Source organism: Palaemon carinicauda, chromosome 12, assembly GCF_036898095.1.
Source record: "Palaemon carinicauda isolate YSFRI2023 chromosome 12, ASM3689809v2, whole genome shotgun sequence".
In the NCBI taxonomy this organism is placed as follows: domain Eukaryota; kingdom Metazoa; phylum Arthropoda; class Malacostraca; order Decapoda; family Palaemonidae; genus Palaemon; species Palaemon carinicauda.
This window is the reverse complement of record NC_090736.1, coordinates 6,106,204-6,112,024: the sequence shown is the minus strand read 5'-3', so window position 1 is coordinate 6,112,024 and position 5,821 is coordinate 6,106,204.

Below are 5,821 nucleotides of genomic sequence, written 5' to 3'. Positions count from 1 at the left end.
AGGATGTAAGAGAGAAAAAAAGGTGGGGCTAAATAATATTTGGTTTTTTAGTAAAATTAAGGAAATGGAACATATGATAAGCATCTCTTTTGAGGATGTAAGAGAAAATTGCCAAAAAAAAAAAAAAAAAAAATGAGGTTGGAAGAAAGGTACTTGGGAAGGACAAATGCCATGAGTGATGGATCATAAAAGCACGCTAAATAGAGGCCACCAAGCTTTTGGGAAAGAGTGCATGGGAAGATCGCTCTATATATATATACTGTATATATATATATATATATATATATATATATATATATATATATATATATATATATATATATATATATATATATGTGGTGTGTGTGTGTGTGTGTGTGTGTGACTGTGTATATTGTTGTAATCGTATAACGGGATTTGCAAAGCAAATTTCATGTAAAAGTGAAGCGTGAAAATAGCATGCAAATAAAATATTACACACACACACATATATATATATATATATATATATATATATATATATATATATATATATATATATATATATATATATATCACCGTTATCCTTATAAAAAGGGGTCGGTCACCTTATACATCCTTTCCAATGCCTTCTATCATAGGCATCATTTTCCACCAAACCTCTTCTCTCTTTATCATCCTTCACCTTTATCTCGCCATCTTATTCTCCTGCCTCACTCTTGATCTTCACCCCCTCCTTAAGAGGTTCCTCCCTAGCCCTCCCCACTCCTTCACTACCATCCATTCTCAACACATGTCCACACCATCTCAGTCTTGACACTCTCATCACCTCTGTAATCTTTACCACGTGTGCCATTCTTCTTATTTCATCATTATCCAATCTTTCAAGCAGTGATATTCCCATAATCCACATCAGCATTCTTATCTCGGTTATCTCAATGTATGCTTCCTATTTTCGTCCTTAGAACCATACATTAACACTGGTCTTATCACTGCTCTATAGATCTTGAGTTTACCTTGATTGGCATTTTCTTATCTCATACCACTTCCGCTACTTCCCTCCACTTCCACCAAGCTGTTTTTATCCTATTCCCAACTTGAGCCTCACATCCTCCCGCCTGACTGATAGTAGATCTCAAATATCTAAATTGTGTCATCTGTTTTATAAATGAGCCTGTACTTTCAATTTATGCTTGTGGTGGCCAATGTGGTAACGTCGCTAAATGGTGAACGCCAGACTGGGGTTCGAGTCCCTTCAAACTATAGTCCATTTCTTTTAGCGAGTCATCTTTGCACCGACTTGCAGCGGTGCCCTTTTAGTTCGGAAAAGTTTCGTGATCGCTGATTGGTTGGATAAGATAATTCTAACCAATCAGCGACCAAAGAAATGGACTATAGTTACTTTCTTTAGTCGCTGCAACCTCACCATCCACATGAGCTAAGGATAGCGGGGTTTATGGGAGCCTATAGGTATATCTGCTGAGTCATTAGCAGCCTTTGCCTGGCCCTCCTTGGTCCTAGTTTGGGTGTAGAGGAGGCTTGTGCACTGATCATATGTGATATATGGTTAGTTTCCAGGGCAGTGTTCTGCTTGATAGAGCAATGTTACTGTCCCTTGCCTCTGCCATTCATGAGAGGCATTTAAACCTTATGGTTGTCCTGTCCCACACCTATCCAACAAGCATTTGTAAAATATATGCATGATGTGATACTAATCATATATATTAGTTAATGTTTCATTTTATAATTGATAGATTTTTAGGAGGGGATACACCCCTGTCTGGTACACACGGACGAAAACGAGTGAATCATAACTTGCAAGAGCATAAGACAGTTATAATGCAGCAGTAATTATTACATGTTCAAGCATATACATGGTCAAAATTGCCATACTATACAAAAATCTTCGAAAGGGAACTTATAACTGTAACACTATCACAGAAAAAAAATCCCAATTTTTTTTTTAAAGCTAAATGATTGATAAAAGAAGTGAAGGCTGAAATCATTTCACTTATGAGTGGGATTGGTTTGCTAATGTGTATCACATGACGTTGAATCATACTGAATCATACCAAGAGTTACAGTAGCCCACTCTTATATGTATATATGTATGAATGTATGCATATGTATATATGTATGTATGTATGCATGCATGCATATGTTTATATGTATGTATGTATGTATATATGTATGTATGAATGTATGTTATGTATGTACACGCATAAATACCATTTATATACAGATGCTGCGTATGTACCCTACAGTATGTATGGGCACGAGCATAATTTTTGTTTTATTCATCGAGAAATTGCATACGTTGTACATATTCTATATTTTTATTTTGTGAAAAAAATGAAAGAAAAAAATGATGTAATGACCATTATATAAACAATCAAATACCGCACATTTTACAAGTTACTCTGTGTAATTGATTATATATCGTTTTCTTACAAAATAGCCTTATTTGGCAGATGGCTACACGCCCCCCCCCACCTATATCCAAACCCATGGGGTTGTGGTGGGGTATTGGAAACGTCCCTGTCTGGTGGTCGCCAGACTGGGGTTCGAGTCCCGCTCAAACGCATTTGGTTCTTTTGTGTCTGCAATCTCACCATGTTTGTTTGCTAAGCATGGCGGCTTGGGGGAGCCTATAGGTCTGCAGCCATCGCCTGGCCCTTCCGTGTCCTAGCTTGGGCGCTGATCTTATGTATATCTGGTAAGTCTCTAGGGCATTGCCTTTGCCATTCATAAGCGCCCTTTGAAGCCCCCCCCCCCCCCTCCCCCGCATCTGGACAACCATGGATTATGGAAGAAGTATATAGTTCAGATGTGTTATGCAGTAAATCTACAATAGAAGGCCTATACACATTTTTTTTTAATGAGTCGCATTTTCACTGACTCGCAGGTGTGCCCTTTTAGCTCGGAAAAGTTTCCTACCAGCTGATTAAAATTATTTTGTCCAACCAATGAGATAATGGAAAACTATTCCGAGCTAAAAGGGCACCCCTGCGAGTCAGTGCAAATGCGCCTCATTAAAAAAATTATATAGAAGTGTTTGGAAATATGGTCTGGAAAGCGTAGTTTAACTGGGGGCCTTAGAATTCAGGAACTGCAGGAGTTGACGTGCTGCTCATGAGCCTCCTGTTAGATTTATCTAGTGGAAGTTTAATTACTATGGTATTCATCTACGATTCAGTTAAAGGATGAATGTGGCTGTGACAGATATGTTGTCTTTCTCTTGAACCACCCGTTATCGGAAACTTCGTTATTTATAAATATGAATATGCCGGTATATATATGTTTTATTTGAACACATAAGGATTACATGTACAAATTAAACAATGGTGTGGAATTATATAGGTTGGTTAATTTTATCCATGGATCTCATTTTATATATGCAGTATATATATATATATATATATATATATATATATATATATATATATGTGTGTGTGTGTGTGGTGTGTGTGTGTGTGTGTATGCGGTATATATATATATATATATATATATATATATATATATATATATATATATATATGTGTGTGTGTGTGTGTGTATGTATATACACACACACACACATATATATATATATATATATATATATAATATACTGTATATTATATATATATTATATATATATTATATATAATATATACTGTATATATATATATATATATATATATATATATATATATATATATATATATATATATATATATATATATATATATATATATATGTGGTGTGTGTGTGTGTGTGTGTATGTATGTTAAATGATATTCGAAAACTTCTGTACGCTTAACTCTTCGTACCATTTAGGGCGGCATTACTAGATCCCTTTTATTTCTTTAAGGATTTAATCGTTTGAATAGAATCCCCCCCCCCCTCCTATGTTGGATTTCTGACAGAAAGAAATAAAAGAAAACTTTCCAATGTTCTTCGCGGATCTCTGATTCATATCTACTCTATAGGTTTTCCTTTATTTTATTTCTAGAATTCTTTAGAATACGGCTTTAGCAAATGGACTAACATTCTCTCTCTCTCTCTCTCTCTCTCTCTCTCTCTCTCTCTCTCTCTCTCTCTCTCTCTCTCTCTCTCTCTACACGACTTTCATAACAACAACTTCGACAATGACAATGAAGACAACGATGGTGACAGTGATGACGACGAATATGTCGACAATGACTCTCTCTCTCTCTCTCTCTCTCTCTCTCTCTCTCCTCTCTCTCTCTCTCTCTCTCTCTCTCTTCATAACAACAACTTCAACAATGACAATGAAGACAACGACGCTGACAATGATGACGACAAATAAGATGACAACGACTCACTCTCTCTCTCTCTCTCTCTCTCTCTCTCTCTCTCTCTCTCTCTCTCTCTCTCTCTCTCTTCACAACAACAACTTCGACAATGTCAATGAAGACAACGACGGTGACAGTGATGACGACAAATAAGAAGATGACAACGACTCTCTCTCTCTCTCTCTCTCCTCTCTCTCTCCTCTCTCTCTCTCTCTCTCTCTCTACACGACTTTCATAACAATAACTTCGACAATGACAATGAAGACAACGATGGTGACAGTGATGACGACGAATATGTCGACAATGACTCTCTCTCTCTCTCTCTCTCTCTCTCTCTCTCTCTCTCTCTCTCTCTCTCTCTCTCTCTCTCTCTCTCTCTTCATAACAACAACTTCAACAATGACAATGAAGACAACGACGCTGACAATGATGACGACAAATAAGATGACAACGACTCACTCTCTCTCTCTCTCTCCTCTCTCTCTCTCTCTCTCTCTCTCTCTCTCTCTCTCTCTCTCTTCACAACAACAACTTCGACAATGTCAATGAAGACAACGACGGTGACAGTGATGACGACAAATAAGAAGATGACAACGACTCTCTCTCTCTCTCTCTCTCTCTCTCTCTCTCTCTCTCTCTCTCTCTCTCTCTCTGGTGTCTCCTGCTAGCCGTGGTCGATGCCAAAACATCCAACGTGTGAGTCATTGCTTCAGCATCACCTCAGTGGGTTGGTTTTGCCATCTCGACCTGCTAACATCATCTCAAAGACTTAGAAATGCTGACCTTCTCATTCGCCTTTTGCTTTATGTCTCGTAAACAATGTCACATGACTCCATCGAAGAACTGTTGTTGGAATTATTATAATTATTATTATTATTATTATTATTATTATTATTACTACTACTACTACTACTACTACTACTACTAGCTAAGCTACAACCCTCGTTGGAAAAGCTAGATGCTAGAAGCCCAAATGTCACTTGACTCCATCGGAGAACTGTTGTTTGAATTATTATTATTATTATTATTATTATTATTATTATTATTAGCTAAGCTACAACCCTCGTTGGAAAAGCTAGATGCTAGAAGCCCAAATGTCACTTGACTCCATCGAAGAAGTGTTGTTTTAATTATTATTATTATTATTATTATTATTATTATTATTATTACTAGCTAAGCTACAACCCTTGTTGGAAAAGCAAGATGCTAGAAGCCCAAGGGCTCCAACAGGGAAAAATAGCCCAGTGAAAAAAGGAAATAAGGAAATAAATAAACGCTATAAGAAGTAATGGACAATTAAAATAAAATATTTTAAAAGCAATAACAACATTAAAACATAAACTATATAAAAAGCTTATGTCAGCCTGCTCAACATGAAAACATTTGCTGCAAGTTTGAACTTTTGGATTGGTTGCATAATCATGCACATTTCCTCTGCTATGCTTAGTGGTTTTTTCATTTTAATTATGTGGATTTTTGTCATCTTCCCGTTTTCCACATATGAAATCCTTATAAGAGAATGTTGAGTTTATCACGATATTGTTTTTGTTGACCATTTTCTGAAA